Here is a 23785-nt window from a genome sequence, read left to right on the forward strand (position 1 = left end):
CAATGAATCCCCAACAATAAAAAAAAAAATCAGGAAAACTAATTGAGAGTAGAAGAAGAAAACAAACAGTAACAAGAATGAAAAGAGAACATAGTAAGACTCACCAGATTAGACAATATTGCTGACAATTTTATACCAATAAATTTGAGAATGAACTTTGAAAAAAACATTTTTAAATCCAATCTATTAAAAATAATTCAAAAAGAAATAGTATAGGTTGGCACAGTGGCTCACACCTGTAATCCTGGCACTCTGGGAGGCTAAGGGAGGAGGCTCATTTGAGGCCAGCAGTTCGAGATCAGCCTGAGCAAGAGTGAGACCTACTCTCTATAAAAAACAGAAAAATTACCTGGGCATTTTCCCATGCACCTATAGTCCCAGCTACTCGGGAGGCGAAGGCCAGAGGATCCTTTGAGCCCGGGAGTTTGAGGTTGCAGTGAGCTAGGATGGCCACTGCACTCTAGCCAGGATGATAGAGGGAGACCCTTGCTTCAAAAAAACACAAAACAAAACAAAACAACAACAACAAAAAAACAGTATTCATACTTTTTTATTTTAAAACATACTACCATGCTACTATCATCAAGCATCAAATCATCGAGTGTGGTACTGGCATAGGAAAGATATATATATCAATGGAATAGAACTGAAGGTCCACAAATAAAACCATACTGATTTTCAACAAGACTGCTGAGACAATTCATTGTGAAAAAATAATCTCTTCAACAAATGGTGTTGGGACAAATGGATTTCCACATGCAAAATAATACTATTTATAAAAATCAACTCGAAATGGATTAAAGACCTAAAGGTAAAACCTTAAACTATGAAACTCTTAGAAGATAACAGGGGGAAAGCATTATGACATTAGATGTGACAAGATTTCTTGGATTTAATAAAAAACTCACAGTCGACAAAGGTAAAAAAGATAAACTAGGCTATGTAAAAATTTACATCTTCTGTGTACCTAAGAAAACTATCAAAAGAATAAAAAGGCAACCTATGGAATGGAAGAAAATATCTATAAATCAAATATCTGATACATGGGTAATAATGCAGAGCAACCAAAAAGAAAAAAGCAAAACAAAAACAAACAACCCAATTGAAAAATGGGCAACACTTGGAAAACTACTACGAACAAGATGCACATTGTGGCGGGTGCCTGTAGTCTCAGCTACTCGGGAGGCTGGGGCAAGAGGATTGCTCAAGCCCAAGAGCTTGAGGTTGCTGTGAGCTATGATGTCATAGTACTCTACCCAGGGTGACAGAGTAAGACGAAATAAATAAATAAATAATTTAAGACAGAAAATGTACAAACAGCCAACAAGTATATAAAACAAGTTCAATATCACTAATAGGGAAATGCAACTCAAAACCACAATGAGATACTTACTTTATACCCATTAGGATGGCTGTTATCAGTAAAACAGAAAATAACAAATGTTGGTGAGGATGTGGAAAAATTGGAACCCTTCTGCACTGTTGGTCAAATATAAATGGTGCAGCTACTGTGGTAGGAAAGCAGTATGGCAATTCCTCCTAATTAAAAATAGAGCCACAGCCGGGCGTTGTGGCACATACCTGAGCCAGGAGTTTGAGGTTGCTGTAAGCTATGAAGCCACGGCATTCTACTCAGAGCAACAGAATCAGATGCTGTCTCAAAAAAATAAAAGTGAAAATAGAACCATATGATGTCTTAATTCTACTTCTGGATATATATCCAGAAGAACTTAAGAAGGCAAGATCCTGAAGAGGTAGCTGCCTACCTATGTTCACAACAGCATTACTCACAATGCCAAAGGTGAAAGCAACCCAGATGTTCATCAGGAGATGAATACGTAAACAAAATGTGGTATAAACATACAAAGGACTATTATTCAGCCTTTAAAAGGAAGGCAAACTAAAATATGCTACAACATGCATGAAGCTTAATAATGTCATCCTAACTGAAATAAAACTACACGTCAAGGCAAACACTGTATGTCACTTATTTGAGATACCTACAGTATTCAAACTCTACAAACATAAAGTAGAATGATGGTCGCCTGAAGCTGGTGGGAAGGGGAAATGAAGAACTGTTTGTTTAATCTTGTCAAGATTAAACAAGTTGTGGAGATAGGTTGCACAACAATATACATAACATTACAGAACTGTACACTTACAAATGAGTAAGATGGTAAATTTTATGTTAATTTTGCCACAACAAAAAATTTTTTTCTTAAAAAACTCATTTAAGGCTGGGCACAGTGGCTCACACCTGTAATCCCAGCACCCTGGGAGGCTGAGACAGGAGGACTGCTTGAGCTCTGGAGCTCGAGACCAGCCTGAGCAAAAGAGTGACCTCCATCTCTAAAAAATAGCCAGGTGTTGTGGCAGGTGCCTGTAGTCCCAGCTACTCAGGAGGCTGAGGCAAGAGAATCGCTTAAGCCTAAGAGTTTGAGATTTCTGTCAGCTGTGACACCACAGCACTCCACCAAGGGTGACAAAGTGAGACTGTCTCCAAAACAAAAAAACAAAAACCTCATTTAAAAACAGAGAGTTAGGCCAGGTGTGGTGGCTCATGCCTTTGATCCTAGCACTCTAGGAGGCTTAGGAGGATGGATCTCTTGAGCTCATGAGTTCAAGACCAGCGTGAGCAAGAGTGACACCTCATCTCTACTAAAAATAGAAAAAAATAGAAAACTGAGCCAGACATTGTGGTAGGCACCTGTAATCCCAGCTACTCAGGAGGCTGAGGTAGAAGAATCACTTAAACCCAGGGGTTCGAGGTTGCTGTGACCTGTAACACCACAGCACTTTACCTGTAGTCCCCTAGGCTGACAGAGTGAGACTCTGTCTCACAAAAAAATTAAAAAATTAAAAACGAATAGATTAAAAAAAAGAATCTCTCCAGGACAATATGAGAAAATAAAATAACAATCTGACTTATGAAATAGAAGTAAAAATTCTTTCTTTTTTTTGTAGAGACAGAGTATCACTTTATGGCCCTCAGTAGAGTGCCGTGGCCTCACACAGCTCACAGCAACCTCCAACTCCTGGGCTTAAGCGATTCTCTTGCCTCAGCCTCCCAAGTAGCTGGGACTTTACAGGCGCCCGCCACAACGCCCGGCTATTTTTTGGTTGCAGTTCAGCCGGGGCCGGGTTTGAACCCATCACCCTCGGTACATGGGGCCGGCGCCCTACCGATTGAACCACAGGAGCCGCCCAGAAGTAAAAATTCTAAGGAAAATATAAGCAAATCTTTGTCTTTCATTATTTTTGTTGGTCTGAATCCCATCGTATCTGCATACAGGATTGCAACCCCAGCTTTTTTCTGCTTTCCATTTGCCTGAAATATCATTGCCCATTCCTTCACCTCGAGTCTTGCTTTATCTTTTGAGGTAAAGTGAATTTCTTGTAGGCAACAGATGTCTGGCCTGAGTTTCTGTATCCAGCCGGCCAGCCTGTGCCTCTTTAAAGGAGAGTTCAAACCATTCACATTAATTGAGAAAATTTATAGATGTGGCAGAGTTTTGGTCATCTTGTTTTTCAGAAGTCCAGAGCTTACTTTTACACTTCTCACTATTGTGGAAGCTAGGCTTTGTTCTTTAATTTCTGGGCAGGTTTACTTTGGTGGTATACCATCCTGTCGATCAGGATGGGTCTGAGAATTTCCTGCAGAGCTGGTCGAGTCATGGCAAATTTCCTCAGCATGTGGATGTCAGTGAAGTATTTGATTTCTCCATTCCAAATGAAACTCAGTTTACAGGGTATAGGATCCTGGGCTGGAAATTGTTTTGTTTAAAAAGGTTGAAGATCGGTGACCATCCTTTTCTGGCTTGGAAAGTTTCAGCTGAGAGATCCGCAGTCATCCTTATACTTTTCCCTTTGTAAGTAATACTTTTCTTTTTTTTTTTTTTGTAGAGACAGAGTCTCACTGTACCGCCCTCGGTAGAGTGCCGTGGCGTCACACGGCTCACAGCAACCTCTAACTCTTGGGCTTACGCAATTCTCTTGCCTCAGCCTCCCGAGCAGCTGGGACTACAGGCGCCCGCCACAACGCCCGGCTATTTTTTGGTTGCAGTTTGGCCGGGGCTGGGTTTGAACCCGCCACCCTCGGCATATGGGGCCGGCGCCCTACTCACTGAGCCACAGGCGCCGCCCAGTAATACTTTTCTTATGCCTGGCTGCTTGCAGAAGTTTCTCCTTCATATTGTCATTGGAAAAATTAATTACAATGTATCTAGAAGATGCTTTGTTTGGATTGAATAATTCTGGGGTTCTGAAACTATCTACTCTGAATTTCTGTGTCTCTTGCAATACTTGGGAAATTCTCCACCATAATGTCTTGGAGCAGAGAATTTGTGCCTTTGGGACCATCCTCTTCTCCTTCAGGAATCCCCATAATTCAGATGTTTGATTTCTTGGAAAGATCCCGTAACTCTCTCAGGGAATATTTTGCTCTTTTTCTCCATTTTTCTGCTTCTTTGAATTCTTGGGATAGTTCAAAAGTCTTGTCTTCTTTATCTGAGATTCTTGCTTTGCACTACTCAACTCTATTTCTGAGGGACTCTACTAAATTTTGAAGCTCCTCCAATACGTTTTTTTCAATCCCTTAAGCTCTGCTATATCTTTCCTCATTATCATATCCTTAGTGACTTTGTCTTTGAATTCATTAATTTCTTGAGACAACTTCTGAACTGTTTTCTGGTTCTCTGTTTCCTTCTTTTCCTCCAGTCCTATTATCTTATTTGCCATCCACATTCTATTTCTGACATTTCAGCAATTTCTCTGTGGATGGGATTCTCTGTTGTATTTTCTTTGATGTCCCCAGGAAGCATTGATCTGCCCTGATTTTTCATGTTGCCAGAGTTCTTCTGCTGATTCCCCCTCATGAGTATTTTCAGCTTCTTACTCTTTTTCTCTTTATTAATATGTTAATTATACTTTTTAGTTGTCCCTGATGAGTCCACTCCTCACCACTGCAGTGCCACCGCTGCACTAAGGCAGAGAAGTGGTGAATCCGCAGCCCCAGACAGTGTCTCCAGGGGACAAGAATCAGCAGGCAGTACTGGTCCAGATCAAAGTCGCTCTGCCAGTGCTGGCTCCACTCACCAAACCAAGCTCACAAGGCTGCCCTGCTGACAGCGCTGGCCCAGAGCTGACAGGAGAGATGTTTATGCGCTGGGCACCATCCAGCCAATCGAGTGCTGAGGGTTGCAGCTCTGTAGACAGCGTAGACCCAGAGCTCAGACAAAGTCACTCAGGCACTGGGCACCGCCTGTCCAGCAAGCTCAGGGGGCTGTTGCCCGGTGGCAGGGCACAAGTCTAAAATTCAGATAAGATACACTCAGGCACCAGGCACAGCCCACCCACCTGAGCTCAGAGAGCCTTCACCCAGTGCAAAGTTCAGTACAAAGATATTTAAACCTTGGCCCTGCCCACCCAATCGAGCTCAGAGAGCCATGCCTGGTAAAAGGGGCAGGTCTAAAGTTCAGTCACAAGTCAAACTCATTTAATTCAAAAGAATAGAAATTACACCCAGTATCTTCTCAGACCATCATGGAATAAAAGTTGAACTCAACAGCAACAGAAATCTTCACACTCAAATAAAATCATGGAAACTAAATAACCTTATGCTCAATGACAGCTGAGTCACAGATGAAATCAAGACACAGATCATTAGATTTCTGGAACAAAATGATAATGAAGACACAAACTATCAAAACCTGTGGGAGACTGCAAAGTCCTTACAGGGGAATTTATAGCATTAGATGCCTTCATCAAGAAAACAGAAAAAGAGCAGGTCAGCAACCTAATGGGCCATCTCAAGCAACTAGAAAAGAAGAACAATCTAATCCCAAACCTAGCAGAAGAAAAGAAATAACCAAAATTACAGCAGAACTAAATAAACTGAAAACAAAAGAATTATTCAGAAGATCAGTGAAACAAAAAGTTGGTCTTTGAAAAGATTAATAAAATTGATAAACCCTTGGGTAGACTATCCAGAAACAGAAAAACAAGATCTCTAATAACTACAATCCAAAATGATAAAGGGAAATAACAACAGATAACTACAGAAATACAAGTTTCTCAACAATTACTACAAAAACTCTATTCCCAGAAATACGAAAATGTAGAGGAGCTGGACCAGTATCTGGAAGCATGATACCTTCCAAAAATCAGCCATAAAGATTTAGAGATCTTGAATAAACCCATATCAAGTACTGAAATTGTATCGATTATACAAAATCTTCCAAAAAAGAAAAGCCCTGGACCAGATGGTTTCACACCAGAATTCTATCCAACCTTCAAAGAGGAACTAGTTTCTATAATGCATAAACTTTTCCAAAACATAGAGAAAGAAGGAATCCTCCTCAACACATTCTATGAAGCAAGTATCACCCTGATCTCCAAACCAGGAAAGGACCCAACAAAAAAAGAAAACTGTAGACCAATATCATTAGTGAATATCGATGCAAAAATATTCAACAAGATATCAGCAAGCAGAATACAACAACACATTGAAAAGGTTATACACCATGATCAAGTGGTTTTTATCCCAGAGACACAAGGTTGGTTCAATATACACAAATCCAAAAATATAATACAACACATAAACAGAATCAAAAACAAAGACCATGTGATTCTTTCAATTGATGCAGAAAAGGCTTCTGACAATATCCAGCATTCTTTCATGATAAAAACACTCAAGAAAATAGGCTTAGAAGCAACATTCCTTAAGCTGATAGAGGTTATCTACAGCAAACCCACAGCCAATATCATATTGAATGGAGTAAAACTGAAAGCATTTACACTCAAATCTGGAACCACAGAAGGATGCCCACTGTCTCCACAGTTACTTAACACAGTGTTGGAAGTCCCAGCCTTTGCAGTCAGGTAATAGAATGAGATCAAAGGAGTCAAAATGGGGGCAAGGAGGTCAAAACCTCCCTCTTCACAAATGACATAATGTCATACCTGGAATACCCCAGGAACTCAACTACAAAGCTCTTAGATCCTGGCTTATTATACCCTCAATGAATCCCCATTAAAAAAAAAAAAAAAGCTCTTAGAAATAATCAAGGAATGTAGCAGCACCTCAAGTTACAAAATCAATACCCACAAATCAGTAGCTTTTGTATACGCCAACAACTGTCAAGCCGAGAACAAAATCAACAACTCTATTCCTTTTACAATAGCACCAAAGAAGATTAAATACCTGGGAATATATCTAACAAAAGACGTTAAAGATCTCAATACAGAGAATTATGAAACTCTGAGAAAGGAAATAGCAAAAGACGTCAACAAATGGAAGAACATACCCTAATCGTGGCTGGGAAGAATCAACATCACTAAAATGTCCATACTTGGGCGGCGCCTGTGGCTCAGCGGGTAGGGCGCCGGTCCCATATGCCGGAGGTGGCGGGTTCAAACCCAGCCCCGGCCAAATTAAAAAAAAAAAAAAAAAAAAAAATGTCCACACTACCCAAAGCAATCTATAGATTTAATGCAATTCCCATCAAAGCACCAATGTCATACTTTAAAGGCCTTGAAAAAAATAGTACTTTGATTCATATGGAACCAGAAAAAAACCCAAATAGCAAATATAGTTCTTAGAAATAAAAACAATTCTGGAGGCATCATGTTGCCAGACTTCAGGTTATATTACAAGGTTATAGTGATCAAAACAGCATGGTACTGGTACAAAAACAGAGATACAGATCTATGGAATAGGATAGAGAATTTAGAGATGAACCGAGCCACATATCGTCATTTAATCTTTGATAAGCCTAACAAAAATATGCAATGGGGAAAAGAATCCTTATTTAACAAATGTTGCTGGAAGAACTGGTTATCCACATGCAGAAGACTGAAACTGGACCCGCACCTCTCATCACTGACAAAAATTGATTCTTGTTGCATGAAAGATTTAAATTTAAAACACAAAACAATAAAAGTTCTAGAAGAGACTGTGGAGGAAACACTTGAAGACACTGGCCTAGGAAAAAAATTTATGAGGACCCCTCTAGCAACTGCAGCAACCTGAAAAAATAAATAACGGGTATTTGATCAAGGTAAAACTTTTGCGCTGCTAAGAGCACCACAACAGCCCCAAAATGGGAGATTTTTGCATGTTATGGAATCTGACAAAGGCGCGATAACCAGAATCTACAGAGAGCTCCAATTAAACAAGAAGAAAAGCGCAAACAACCCTCTCTATAAGTGGGCAAGTGATTTGAACAGAAACTTCTCAAACGAATGGCCAACAAATACATGAAAAAAATTCTCATTGCCTTTAATCACCGGAGAAATGCAAATCAAAACCACTCTATAGGGCAGCGCCTGTGGCTCAAAGGGGTAGTGTGCTGGCCCCACATGCTGGAGGTGGCAGGTTCAAACCCGGCCCCGGCCAAAAAAAAAAAAAGGAAGAAAAAGAAAAAAATCATTCTAAGATGGTGGTTCCTAACCCTAGCAAGATTAGCCCACATCACAAAGTCCCAAGACACCAGATGCTGGAATGGATGTGGAGAGAAGCGAACACTTCTACACTGCTGGTGGGACTGCAAACTAAAACAGCCTTTTGAAGAGAAGTATGGAGAATCCTCAAAGATCTAAATGTAGACCTTCCACTTGACCCTGCAGTCCCATTACTGGATATCTACCCAGAAAAACATAAATCATTTTACCACAAAGACATTTACACTCAAATGTTTATTACAACTCAATTCATAATTTCTAAGTCGTGGAAACAACCTAAGTGCCCATCAACCCATGAATGGATCAACAAATTGTGGTATACGTACACCATGGAATATTATGCAGCCATTAAAAAAGATGGAGACTTTACATCTTTTTCATTTACCTGGATGGAGCTGAAATACATTCTTCTTCGTAAAGTATTGCAAGAATGGAAAGATACAATGCAGAAGAATGGAATATCCAATGTACTCCATATCAATACAAAATCAGTATATAAACAATTTCATTTTCCTAACAACAATAAAACATCATTATAGTCTAGTTAAGGCATAGAGGGAAGTGGGAGGGGGGAAAGGGGAGTACCTAGGGCAGAGAGAGGGAGGGCATGAGGTGGGATCTCACCTAATGTGCACATTGTAAGGGTGCATAACACACCCCCACGTGAAAGGCTCTTCAACAAATGAAACTTTACCCTGGAAGTGAGAACAATGTAACCTAAATATTGTACCCTCATATTAATTTGAATAAAGTTTATTAAAAAAAAAATAAGCAAACCAAACCCAGAGATTTATAAAGAAGAGATTTATAAAGATTTATAAAGAAGAAAATCTGTTTATGGATGGGGTTTATCCCAGGAATACTTGGTCAGCCTACATTGTAAATCAATGTCACTGATCACATCAATAGATAATGAGAAAAAATTTCAATCACCTCTGGAGTTAGGAAATGGGAAGCCTTTCAAATTAACTCAACATCCGTTTATGATTTAAAAAAACAAAAAACTTTTAGCAAGTAAGAATAGAATGAAACTTCCTTAACCTTGATAAAAGATGTCTTTAAAAAAAAAATCTACTGGGCGGCACCTGTGGCTCAGTGAGTAGGGGGCCGACCCCATATACTGAGGGTGGCAGGTTCAAACCCAGCCCCGGCCAAACTGCAACAAAAAATAGCCAGGCGTTGTGGCGGGCGCCTGTAGTCCCAGCTACTGGGGAGGCTGAGGCAAAAGAATCACCTAAGCCCAGAAGCTGGAAGTTGCTGTGAGCTGTGATACCACAACACTCTACCAAGGGCGATAAAGTGAGACTCTGTCTCTACAAAAAAAAAAAAAAAATCTACTGAGCAAGTATCATTCTTAACGGTGAAAGGTGAACGCATTTCTTTTGTGATCAGGAACAAGAAAACCCAAAACTGAATATCTACACACGTCTAAAGGATACAGAACAGTTCAGAGTTAGAGAAAACAACCAATGGTACAAGAAGAGTACCAAAACAAAACTAGCCATATGTGAAAACCTGATTTATGTCATAGGGAGATTCACAGATCAGGGAAAAAATGAAGGACCACTTCAATAAACAATACTGGAATAGCCAATTATCCATATGAAGAAAATGAAATTTTATCCTTTATCTCCCACTCTCAAAAAAAATCACTTGCTAAGTAAGAGATTTAAGTACTAGGGGCAGCGCCTGTGGCTCAAAGGAGTAGGGTACCGGCTCCATTTGCCGGAGGTGGCGGGTTCAAACCCAGCCCCGGCCAAAAACTGCAAAAAAACAGAAAAAGAGAGATTTAAGTATTAGCTATGAAAGGCAAAACCATAAAGGTTTTAGTTGCTAATTTAACGAAGACTATCTGTATGACCTCTGGGTAAGAAAGAATTTCTGAAGATGAACTGTAAAGGTAAAAAAGCATATATTTAACTGTATTATAATGAAGGACCAAGGTCTGACAATTAAGTTCATGAATTCTTTCTAGAATAACTAGAATACCTCATTACTAATTATCACTGCAGTCACCTTTGCAGTATTCCCCTTGGCCACCCAGTGATCATAGTAACATTCAGCAATGAGGTAGGTATGTAGCAACTTTGGGAGGATGAATTTGTAAACTTAATTATCAGATCTCCATGTGACAATAGTTCTGATGACCATTCCAGAAAGAGAGTTCCAAAACTGCTTGTAAGGGTTGACTAGGCCCTGGCACGCCTGCAGACCTCCCTGCCCAGGGGAATACCTGCAAGGTGACCACAGTGATACTCAGCAAGGAGGTGTGTAGCACGTTTTCTAGGATGAGTTCACAAACTTCATTTTCCAAAAAAGAAATGGACTAAGTAGACCATATATATTTATATATGTGTGTGTATATATATATTTATTTCGTTTTTCTTTTTTGAGACAGAGTCTCACTTTGTCACCCTGAGTAAAGTGCTGTGGCATTACAGCTCAGAGCAACTTCAAACTCTTGGGCTCAAGTGATTTCTCGCCTCAGCCTCCCGAGTAGCTGAGACTACAGGTGCCCGCCACATGCCCGGCTATTTTTAGAGGCGGGGTCTCACTCTTGCTCAGGCTAGTCTGGAACCCATGAGCTCGAGCAATCCACCTGCTTCGGCCTCCCAGAGTACTAGGATTACAGGCGTGAGCCACCACACCCAGCCTAGACAACATATTTTTAAGACTTTCCAAATAATTCTGAAATTAAAATGCCAAAGAAATACACAATTACAAGGAACACATTATTCACTTGAGGAACTATTAACGTAGAATGACTGAAAAGGACAAATTAGAAAGATAACATTTATCCCAAGATATACACTTAAAAAAAAAAAAAAGAACATATGTGTCTGTAAAGCAAAATAAAATCATTCCCATTTCCTCTATCATCAAAGCACCCTTCCCCTTACACCCTCTCCCCCCCCACACACAAGGTGGACGTTTTCCATCTGAACTGTTAAGCTGGCTCACACGAGAATAAAATGATTTTAACCACACACAAGCTCTAGGGCCTATAGTTTCTACACACTGCCCACACAGCACTCTGCGAGCATGTGGTCAGAAGAAAGGACACACAATCACAGCACATTCCTCCCCTCAGGGCACATGTCAAGAACTCGCCCTCTCAGCGGCATTCTTCCCCACACAGCACAGTCACCTTAGCAACCCTATGCTCCTAATATGGACGGCTGGTCCATTTAAAGTCAGTCTTCTTGGCAGGGAAAATGCTTGTTCTTCAAATTGAGAGAGAGAGGAGAGGTTTTCCTTTCAATACACATTACAGGGGTTGATTTAACTTGATCAGCACTTTTGCTTTGTGGCAGCAATTTGTGTTGAGTTTCTGCCTATTCTATTTTTCTTTTTTCATCTAAAAGCAAGTACTCCCCCCAAAAAAATCATGCTAGCTCATGGAACTCTAAGAGGGGAACATGAAACAAAAAGCTATCTAAAATAATTCTTCTTTTATTAAATTATGAACATACCTATGTTTTTGTGGGCACAGTTCAACTTCAGTTAAACTATAGCACCTGAAGTCAAATCTACTAAGTGTAGAGTATAAACATCTTAACACAGTAATTAAGAAAGAGGGGTGAAGGCTATGAAACCAATTTGTTGTATTTCAAATTGTATATAAAACCAGTACATTGTACCCCATAAATGCATTAATGTACACAGCTATAATTTAATAAAAAAAAAGAAATCAGTCAGAAGATTTGTCTTTTTTATATTAGTTTTGAACAAAACTTAGTTTTGAACAAAAACACTATAAAACTTCACAGTCCCATAACTCCAAGGTATTAAATAGACTATCAGCCAGTATTCCTTCATTCTATCAAATACATGTTAAATTTCTCACAATCTTTCTAGAGGCTCGAATGTAAGCAAGGTGCTGAAACCAAGTGGTTAGTTTATCTGGAGACCTCCAGACTTAGAACAACCTAGAATAGCACTCAATTACTCAAAACCAATCTAGATCTCTGCCTGTAACAATTAAAGTTGGGTCTGAACCAAATTAAGCCTCTCAGGATAAAAGATACTGGTTTATAATCCAGCATACCTGATTTTCACAATAAACAATTTGGGGGGAGAAGATTACTATAGAGTATTTTGAAATACAGGAGATCAAATTGCTTGTTTCATATCCACAAAGGAACTCTAATCTCCTATCAAATGCCAGAAATCTCTAATCTCTCCATCAAAGCCAGAAACATAACTTTTAAGGGAAGTAAATGAGCATGTTTAAAACTAAAAATACCTAAATTTATGGCATTAATTCTACATTGTAAATAGTTATGAAATACTCTTCTATAACAGAGGGAGACCAAATCCGTACTAATTTAATAGATGCTCTTCAGTGAATCCTAATAAGGTTAAGTGAATACCATCTACATTATTCATTGCTTATATTTTTATTTGTATATGTTTATGTTTGTATATATGTATAAGTTTAAGTTTTTTAAACTTCTAAAGCCATGAGGTTCTTCCTGGTTAGATACTAATTACATCTTCTCTATAAGGCAAAGTATCGGTTGGCAGAGTGGCAGTATAGATTAGTGAAAAGAACCTACAGATGAATTCTACTATTGGTTTCCTCATTTGTAAAATAAGAATACTATCTTGTTTTTTTTTTTTTTTTCTTTTTCTGAGACAGAGTCTCAAGCTGTCATCCTGGGTAGAGTGCCATAGCGTCCCAGCTCACAGCAACCTCAAATAGTGTCCTCAAATTCTTGGGCTTAGGGGGGCGCCTGTGGCTCAGCGCGTAGGGCACCGGCCCCATATACGGAGGGTGGCAGGTTCAAACCAGGCCCCAGTCAAACTGCAACAACAACAACAAAAAATAGCCAAGTATTGTTCCGGGCACCTGTAATCCCAGCTACTTGGGAGACTGAGGCAAGAGAATCACCTAAGCCCAAGAGCTGGCGTTTGCTGTGAGCTGTGATGCCACCACACTCTACTGTGGGCGACAAAGTGAGACTCTGTCTCAACAAAAAAAAAAAAAAAGAAAAGAAAAAAAATTTCTGGGCTTAAGCAATTCTCTTGGCAATTCTCAGCCATTGAAATTTAATGGCCGATGTGACAAGATTAAGAGGTGGGGACTGTAGGACTGCTTCAGTCATGAGGGTCCTTCCTTGTGAATTGGCCTTTATAAAAGAGGCTTCGCTCACTGTTAGTCTCACTTGTCCTTGTATTCTTCCCTTCCTCTGGGAGGATGGAACCCTCCCAGACAACCAAACTCCTAGCACCTTGGTCTTAAGACTTCTGAGCCTCCAGAAATGTGAGGAATTAATCTGTGCTCTTTACAAATTACCCAGTCTGTTCTATTTTGTTATATAGCACAAACAATCTAAAACACTTCCATATTTCTACTCCTCCATTGAATCACTGCAGTTTCCCCTACCCCCAGAACTAAAGCGCCCCTAAGATGCTCACCTCACCCTTGATCAACTGCTTCCCCAAGTGGAAGCCCCTTTCAGACCTGGTCGCTGCGGCATTATCCCCTCCTTAGGGGCCAGATCCATCCTCTCACAGAGTCTTCCTTCTCCTCTTTACCCCACTGGGAACACCCTCACCACAGACTTGGGGTTTCTCAAGTTCCCACTCTCTGATGATTTCTAGTGAGGGGATCAAACAGAAAGGTGTCTCCTGATGACACATGACTACAGATAAAACTCTGTTTCTGTGCCCCAAATTTAGAACTGTAATTGTATTGGTAATATTCCTTTCTGATTCCATGTTAGATTCAGCAATGAGAATTCAAAGACAACAGTTCTACTTCAAAAAAGTAGAAGAAAAATAAGATGTTCAAATATAATACAGAAATTAGTAAGTAATAGGTAATAGGAAGGTTCCATGTTAGTCTTTTTATGGACTAACACTGATACTTCAGTGTCTTAATACTCTATTCTAGGAAAAAAAGACATGTTTTTGTTAAACTCCAGCACCCTTTTCTCTGACTATTCCAACAAACTGTTAGATAAGCAGCTTTCTAAAACAGATGTTTATATATTTTTTCTTTCACTCTAAACTTCCATGGCACCTAATTCACATTCTTTAATTTCAATTCTGATATACAGAAATGAACACAAATCGGCCTTTTCCTAACTGTCCATTTTAGGGTACCTTGCACATTTACAGACTCTTAGATTTAATGGGCTCATTTTAATAAACATCAACCTGGAATACAACGTACCAGCTAGATAAAACAAACTAGATAAACACTCAGCACCGTGGCCAGATCTTGGGAATGGGGAGGACAGTGGAGCAGAATATAAGAATTAGCTTTTATATTTATGTATGTCATATCCTTTCATTCTAAGGCTTGTTATAGTGAAGAGGAGTGCTTTATTCCCTATAGGTTCCTTATGTTAGCTTGGTTTAGAGTGCCATATTCTCTTTCTTGTATTTATTTTCATATAAATTAAAATAAGGCACATAAAATAATAATACCTTTTCCAGAACAAAACCATATCAAACACATTAAGATCATTTACATAGAAAATGCATATAAAAGGAATAGAGGAAAGGTCCTTTAGCCAACAGCGGTGATGGACACAAGTGGAGGAAAATCATTAATAGGACACTCCTGTATTTGAGGTTAAACTGGTAAGTCAGATGAAGTTAGCCTCTTTCATAATAAAGTAAGTAACCAAAACGTCAAACAAAATTGTGGTTAATAAAATTTATAACATATAATGTATCATTTCAATCATTTTTGTAAAGTATACAAACATCTTTTTAAGTTATCACTGTCCTTTTGATATCATTAAGTAGGTAGCAGGGTAATAACTATATAAATGTGAAATAATCTTTCCCTGAAGATTAATTTTTTTAACTCTAAAATAAAAATTATGAATGTTTCTGGGCACCTACATACATACATAACTGATGTGTGTGTGCCCCGCCCCCCACTTTTTAGCTCCTGCAGTAAGCAGTGTCCTGGAAGATCAGACAATGCTGCACCTAAGTTATAGCACCTTCCCTCAACCTCTTACAAGTGTAAGAAAAAAATAGCGAAAAAAGTTTTCCAGGAAACCTGGAAAGAATCTTGGTAATTTGCTCTTCCCTTTTCCTCCTTAGCTAACGGGCCCCTTTATTTTAAACCTTTGTTTTTGGTGAGTAGGATAAAAACTGACCTGATTAACTAAATCTACAGCAGTTTCAAAAAAAAGGGAGAAAGGTGTGCTTCAGAGTACATGTTCCCCTTAGGACATGAGATACTGAAAAAGAAAAGTAAGTAAGAAATAGAGTTATTGGCTGGATACCCGTAGCACAGTGGGTTAGCACACCAACCACATGCACCATGGGGGGCAAGTTCGCACCTGACCCGGGCCAGCTAAACAACAATGACAACTGCAACAAAAAACTAGCCGGGCATTGTGGCAGGCACCTGTAGTCCCAGCTACTTAGGAGGCTGAGGCAAGAGAATCACTTTAAGCCCATGAGTTTGAGGTTGCTGTGAGCTATGATGCCACAGCACTCTACCAGAGTGAGAAAGTGAGACACCGTTTCAAAAAAAGAGAAAGAAATAGTTATTGATCTTACCAGGGTGAGAAAGTGAGACACTGTCTCAAAAAAAGAGAAAGAAATAGTTATTGATCTTTATAATTCACTTTGTAAGCATTTCCAGTTGATAGGCTGAATTAACTAATCAGTGATCACTCCTACGTCTCTCAAAAAAATCCTGAGAAAATTTGACCAAAGTAACTTTTTAAAGCTGTCAAGCAACTGATTTCAAGGTAAATTTCACCTTTCAGAAATCTACCTATAATAATATAAATCAATGCTGACTCAAAATCCATTGTAAAGGTAATCATTCAGAAATTTGTTTAAAAAGTATGAATATAAATATGTATACATATGTATTTGTAAAGATGTCACTTAATTTTTTATTATCTACCTGGTAGGAAGCATTCTGCTTTTAAACTAAATGTAGGAATTATACAATTTCCATAGATGGTAACATAACTAACAACGTCCTCTAATTTAAATCCCCTAAGACAGCTTCTACAAATCCTCCACTCCCCAAAGTCACTTTTGTAGCAAATTCTGAGAGAGTAAAAGAGTAGCTAATAAATTTGGGAGAATCCTAAAATAATCAAGAAAAAATACAAAATAAATACATGAGAAAAGAGTTTTTTAAAAATCAAGGGCAACTGGGGCCTTGGTGTGTGTTACACTTTATGGGGGCAAGACATGATTGCAAGAGGGACTTTACCTAACAATTGCAATCAGTGTAACCTGGCTTACTGTACCCTCAATGAATCCCCAACAATAAAAAAAAAAAAAAATCAAGGGCAATCAAACTTATGTTCAACTATATTTGTTGGATTACTATATTAACGATTTCTTACCTTGTGGAATTCTCTTCTGAGAAAAAGATACAATTTCGTTCCTAAAAACATTTCAGATATAAAGTTAAAATATTAGTTTCAAAAGAGTCTCTTAAAAATAAAAAATTACAAAATGCTAACATTCAGAATATTATGATACTTGATATTACCAAAGCTTAAGAGATAGTAGGTCTCTAACAATAAAAGTAGTTTTTATAAAAATGTTTACAAAATTTATTACTTTATATTATTTTTGTAACACTTATTTAATAAGTATTTATTATTCTCCTGACTGAATATCAAATCACCTTTCTAGGTACATAATGATGTATATGACACATTTTCATATTCTAAAATACCAGTAACTCAAATAGGTTTTACACTCTCCAAGACTTGATATTCTGAAGGTTATTTTTTTTAGGTGTAATTCGCATAACATAAAATTCAGCCCTTTAAACAGTGTTTTTAAAACATATTTACAAACTTTTACCCGATCTAATTCCACAATATTTTTAGTACCCTAATAAATTCCATACTGGGGCCAGGTGCAGTGGCTCACGCCTGTATTCCCAGCACTCTGGGAGGCCAAAGCGGTTGGACTGCCTGAACTCAGAAGTTTGAGACCAACCTGAGCCAGCGTGAGAGACCTCATCTCTAAAATTAAAAAAAAAAAAAAAAAAAAAAAAAAATAGCTGGGCGTTGTGATGGGCGCCTGTAGTCCCAGCTACTTCAGAGGCTGAGACAAGAGAACTGCTTAAGCCCAAGAGTTTGAAGTTGCTATGAGCTGTGATGGCTACAACAACAAAAAAAACAAATAAAGAAATTCCATACTGAACAGGTGAAACAAATTTTTTTTTGAGACAGAGTCTCACTATGTCGCCGTTGGTAGAGTGCCATGGCACAGCAACCTCAAACTTGGGCTTAAGCGATTCTCTTGCCTCAGCCTCCCAAGTAGCTGGGACTATAGGCACCTGCCACAATGTCCAGCTATTTTTTTTGTTGTTGCAGTTGTTTAGCTGGCCTGGGCCGGGTTCAACCTGCCACCCTCGGTATATGTGGCTGGCGCCATAACCACTGTACTATGGGCACCGAGCCAGTAACAAATTTAATTTTAAAGATAGACACATACACTTTAAAATATTATGACGAAATTTATGCTTTTAAAAAATATGTATAACAAAGATGGAAATGAAAAACAAATATCCAAAAATTATAAGAGAAACTATATTTGTATTTGTGATTATAACTTTTTCATATATTAACATTCTCTCTACCAATGTGATTCTATACTATCTTTATGATTTTTAGTAAAAGGTATGGCACAAACATACCTGGACCTATATGTCAGAATTTGTACTACAAAGTAAGACCAAAAATACAAGGTGTCTTTTTTTTTTTTTTTGAGACAGAGTCTCACTCTGTCACCCTGGGTAGAGTGCTGTGGCATCACAGCTCACAGCAACCTCAAACTCTTGGGCTCAAGCGATTCTCTGGCCTCACCCTCTCTAGTAACTGGGACTACTACAGGTGCCCACCACAACGCCCGGCTATTTGTGGAGAGGAAGTCTCACTCTAGATCAGGCTGGTCTCGAACCTGTGAACTCCACCCACCTCGGCCTCCCAGAGTGCTAGGATTACAGCTGTGAGCCACTGTGCCCGGCCTCAAGATGACTTTTTTTAATGACCACTATATTTTTTACTAAATGTTCTTCAAAGTAGATAAAATAAATAACTATAGTTTCAAAGAAAAGACATGGCCACACTTACTAATCTGGTTGGAACGCCACAGCTGCATCTTACGTTATGACAAATGGATTGTTTCATCACTTTTGCATCTGGGCATCTACTTCTTAATGGTCATTTCTGAAATAAAACTACAAGTATTAAGGAGGTTATTCTTGAACATATTATTATGTTATAGCACTTTATAAGCATTTAATTATAATTACATAAATTGTAGTGACCAGAGAGAAGTATCAAAACATTTCTTAAGCAACCTTCTAAATAAAACACATTAACAACAGGGGTGAGAGGTGACGGGGGAGGGCAGAAGACTGGAGCCATCCACAGGAGCAGGCCTCTCCAGTCCTCAGAGCTTCCTCCCAGTGGGACCTAGTGAGTCTTGAGTACCCTTTACAGACAGGGGAAAACACAGGAGGCAGGGAAATAAGTAAAAAAGGGAAGACGTAGATGGGAGCCCTAAAACTGTACATTTTGAACAGAATACACTGTGTATTTATTATGGTTTCCTACTTCCCCCTACACCTAGAGTGTAAGCCCCAGAAGGGCATTTTTGTTGGTTTTATTTACCAATATCTTTCAAGCACCTAATACAATGACTGCCATGCCATGAGTGTACAGTAAATATTTAATGAAACAATAAAATAATGAATTACTTAACTTCAATTGATGAAATATTTAATCTTCCAGTATTTTAAAACAGCAAAGTCTCAAAATACCATTTCTTTCATAGTAACACCTTTGATGCTAATGCCAACATCATCACAGTTTTATCCTCAATAAACAATCAAGACATAAACCCAATGTTCAAGGAACCAAAACAAAGGGAATGTTACTTTGTAATTTTGTCACTGTACCTTCAGTAAAGACAGGTAAGGAGGAGAATTGTGGGATGTGCAATTTTGCTACATATTTCCAAATGGGGTAGGTGGGTGATCTTTTTCTTTTTTAAAAAATGCATGCTGTCTCAGGGCGGCCCCTGTGGCTCAAGGAGTAGGGTGCCGGTCCCATATGCCGGAGGTGGCGGGTTCAAACCTAGCCCCGGCCAAAAACCACAAAAAAAAAAAAAAAAATGCATGCTCTCTGAGGTACTTGTGGAGACAGGAATATAGAAAGAAATTTTGACAAGGAGTGGAAAGTTGCTACTATAACAAGTCTCAAAACCAATCCTCAAGGAACCCATAAGTAGTTCTCTACTTCACATCCTATTGCTGAATAGTATTCCATAAAATGTTACTTTTTGTAAAACAAAAACTCAGCAAAAGGGCCACTCCTGTGGCTCAAAGGAGTAGGGCACCAGCCCCATATACCGGAGGTGGCAGGTTCAAACCCGGCCCTGGCCAAAACTGCAAAAAATAAATAAATAAACAAACATTCAGGAAAATACAAATATAAATACAGATTTTCTTTCTGTTTTCCTTTCAAAAAGCAGCCATGAAAGGATAAACCAAAACCATTTTAAAATGGTTATCTATTTTAAGTAGGGTGAAAGAGAAATGGAAGGTAGACTTCTAAGAAATACTTCATTTACAGTTTTTACTTTGGAAACATTTTAAAATAATCTAAAATACAAAATAAATTCAAAAAGAAAACTAATCTGTGAGAATAAGAAATAAACGGAAACAAAGCAGACTATACATATAAATTTGGTGGCGTAATCACACATAAAATTACTCCAGACACTTTTAAACAACATTTTAACAGCATATCCTCAGTACACTGTAACTAAAAAGCAAAAGAAAAAAAAAAAAAAGAAAAAGAAAAGAAAATTTTATTGGCTGAGGCAAGAGAATCACTTAAGCCTAAGAGTTTGAGGTTGCTGTGAGCTCATGGCACTCATACTGAGGGCGACATATGTCTCATAAAAAATTTAAAAAAGAAGAAGAAAGAAAGAAAAGAAAAATTTAAACTACACTTAGTAGTTTTAGTTTTGTTACTGTGAACGCTAGCAAATAGGTAATACTTATCATTAGGAACTAAGGTCTGCAACAAAAGAAAAAAAAGATTCAAACATAAAGTCACAGATGTAAAAATTTTGTAATTTGAAATCTGAATTGGAATACCAGTAAGGACTCACGATTTATAGTACTTTAATAAATATCCATTCCTTGCTCTGTCCCCCGCAAAACTGTGAAGCAATTATTACACAGTCACAAAGCACATTCTAAACTGTGCTCTCAATACCATTTTCCTTCTTAAAGAAACCAAGACATCGTTTGTGCTAGGAAACAAGCCACTGAAGATGACCAGAGTTGTGAAAAAAAGTGTCACGGTGGCCAACTTAAAGGGCCCAAGGGGCCCACTCGCCAAAGGGAGTCAACTTGAAAATCAAAGGGTTAATGACTACCATGGATTGAAACACTAAACATGCAAAAAAAAATCTGTCATCACCTTTGGGAATTGCTTTGGCACTAACTTTACATTAAATCAAATAGGCAATAAATGTGAAGTCTTCTTTATAGAATTGCACAAAATAAATGTAGCAGGAATGCTGGGTGTGATGGCTCATGCCTTTAACCTTACACTGTGGGAGGCTGAGGCAGGAGGATTTCTAGAGCTCAGGAGTTTAAGACCAGCTTGAGCAAGAAAGAGCAAGACCTTGTCTCTACCAAAAACAGAAAAATTATCTGAGCTTTGTGGGCAGTGCCGGTAGTCCCAGCTACTCAGGAGGCTGAGGCAGGAGGACCTCTCAAACCCAAGAGTTTGAGGTTGTTGCAAGCTAGATGATGCCATGGCACTCTCTATCCAGAGTGAGACTCTGTCTTAAAAATAATAATAATAATAATGATAATAATAATAAATGTTGCAGGAATGACAGAATTTTTAAAAATCGCCATTTTGCAACCCCTAATGAAATAACAAACTAAAAATGATCACTGCTAGCTAAAACCATTAGGTTAATGGGAAACCTTATAACGGATGGACCGAGTTGGCAAACCTTAACACCGTGATAAATCTTAACATCCTTACAAATGGGTCAAGTAGACGTTATACACTACCTATGAAGTGTGCATCCTGGAAGCTCCAGTTTCAGAAGAAACTCACACCATTACTACTTTTACCACCTGCACTCCTACCACCATCGTCCACAGCACCCTAGTTTGTATCTGCATCATTGTCTGTCTTGCTCACCTCAGTGAGTCAGTCCTATGAGCCATTTGCAGAAGAAAGTCAGATCACGTCTCTTCTGATTAAACCACCCAGTGGAGTCCATCTCAGTAGTCTAAAAGCCAGAAGTCCTTGCAAGGGTGGGTTATGACCACGCTCCGCTGTCCTCCGTCTCTCTGACCTCATCCATCTCTCCCTTTTACTCACTGCCTTCGGCCACACTGGCCTGCTTCCTTGCCTTACACTGAGTGTTCTACCTTCAGGGCCTCAGAACTTCTTTTCCTTTCTGCCTGAAACACCAGCTCTCTCTCTAGCTTATCCTTCTACTTCCTTTAGGACTTGGTTTTACAAGTCATCTCATCAAAAAGATCTGCTCTAGTGCCCTGGGCAAAACTAAAATAGCTACCTGGCAAAGAATATGGAAGGAAATATAAATTATAAATTTTGGACACCATACTCTTCAAACAGTATTATCAATTTTCAGACCTTTCTCTATGTCTAAACATCTATAGGGAACATACTATTCCTTTTAAAAGATTCTCATATTCCAAATTCAAAGAATTAATGATCTACTGTAGTGTAGAGGACACCAAGAGCCAGACAACCTCTGAGCAGGATGATTTGCAGCTGGGGAACGGACCCTCGGGCAATTCGTCTGCAGGTGCTCCTTGCGGACAAAGAGCCCAGTCCATGGTGATCCTTAGGCACATAGTCATTGTCTCATACTCCCCTCACCTGTCCTATACTGTCTCAATGAAAGGCTACTGCAGAGGTTGCTCCGGGCTACCCTGCAATCAAGGTTAGCCGCCCCCTGCAAGCTTGCCCTTCTAATCCGCCTCACGCCTGGTTCCTTCCTGTGGCGATCCAGACCAGGGCCATAGGGGCTGTGACACTGGAGTGTTTTTTCTTGGTGGTGTTTTCATGTTAAATCATCTGTACCATAACTCTAGAAATGAGTGGTGAAAGATGCGAAAGAAATGAATCCCACTAAAAGACAGCAAATAAGCAAAATAAATAGCATTCCTTTTCTTCCTGCTGCTTTAGGGATTTGTTTGGGATTATATAATCAGAGTCCAAGTAATCTCAGGACAAGTTTAACTACTTAAGAACCATGCCTACCAGAAAAGATTAAAAAAAAAATGCTCACTAATAGCTCAGTGCCTGTGGCTTAAGCAGCTAAGGCGCCTGCCACTTAGACCTAAGCTGGTGTGTTTGAATCCGAGCCCGGGCCCGCCAAACAACAATGATGGCTGTTGTGGCAGGTGCCTGTAGTCCCAGCTACTTGGGAGGCGGAGGCAGGAGAATCGCCTGAGCCCAGAAGTTGGAGGTTGCTGGGTGACAGCTTCAGGCTCTGTCTCAAAAAAAAAAAAAAAAACTCACTAACTCTTAATATGACTGAACTAGCTATGACAAGGTAGTATGTTAAAACTCAATTATTATTTTTTTAAAATAAACTCCCACTGGGCTAAGACCTCCTCTGCTTCATCCTGTAGCTGGCAAACCTCAGTCTTAAGAGAGACAGAGGACAGAGAAAACAGCAAGTGTGACTCAGTGATCATATTTAATAGTCCCTGAAAACCAAAACAAAGACACCAGTTCTGGCATTGTCCAGAATTGCCCCCAAACTAACTTTTCTACATACCTCTCACCTGAATATTTATTTTATTAGTTTAAGATTCATAAATAACTTGTTATATGCCTATGAGACCTTAGGTATAAAAATAAATCAAGATTACAATGAAAACAATTAGCAGAGGTTCCAAAAGTTGAATGATGAAATTTAATGTTAAAAATCTGCTTTGACTGGGCAGGAGGTTAGAGAGAACTCTGGATTATTTTGTACAGAAATACAGAATTATTTTGTACAGAATCATGGCAAATTCAATTACCTGAACAAAGACTAGTTAATATTAAAGTTACCTTTATTAAGCAACTTCTTTTTTTTTTTTTTTGAGACAGAATCTCATTCTTTTTTTTTATTTTTGTAGAGATAGAGTCTCACTGTACCGCCCTCGGGTAGAGTGCCGTGGCGTCACACGGCTCACAGCAACCTCTAACTCTTGGGCTTACGCAATTCTCTTGCCTCAGCCTCCCGAGCAGCTGGGACTACAGGCGCCCGCCACAACGCCCGGCTATTTTTTTGTTGCAGTTTGGCC

General features: G+C 39.0%; 1 protein-coding gene and 1 pseudogene across 7 annotated transcripts in view; both read right to left on the minus strand.

The window, feature by feature from the left end:
- The window catches only part of FRS2 (fibroblast growth factor receptor substrate 2), a 133053-nt gene that overhangs the window by 44415 nt on the left and 64853 nt on the right, over positions 1–23785 (minus strand). For 4 of the 7 annotated variants that reach the window (XM_053585515.1, XM_053585509.1, XM_053585514.1 and 1 more), the window contains exons 2-3: positions 18549–18655; positions 16803–16843 (exon numbers count right to left, since the gene is read on the minus strand). The gene's annotated coding sequence lies outside the window, so the exon portion shown is untranslated. Of the gene's footprint in view, positions 1–349; positions 402–16802; positions 16844–18548; positions 18656–23785 lie in introns of those variants that run through there. The other 3 variants (XM_053585510.1, XM_053585513.1, XM_053585516.1) reach the window with 2 other exon arrangements.
- The window catches only part of LOC128580931 (ferritin light chain-like), a 61146-nt pseudogene that overhangs the window by 33575 nt on the left and 3786 nt on the right, over positions 1–23785 (minus strand).

The sequence above is a fragment of the Nycticebus coucang genome, chromosome 3 (genome assembly GCF_027406575.1).
Source record: "Nycticebus coucang isolate mNycCou1 chromosome 3, mNycCou1.pri, whole genome shotgun sequence".
NCBI lineage: Eukaryota > Metazoa > Chordata > Mammalia > Primates > Lorisidae > Nycticebus > Nycticebus coucang.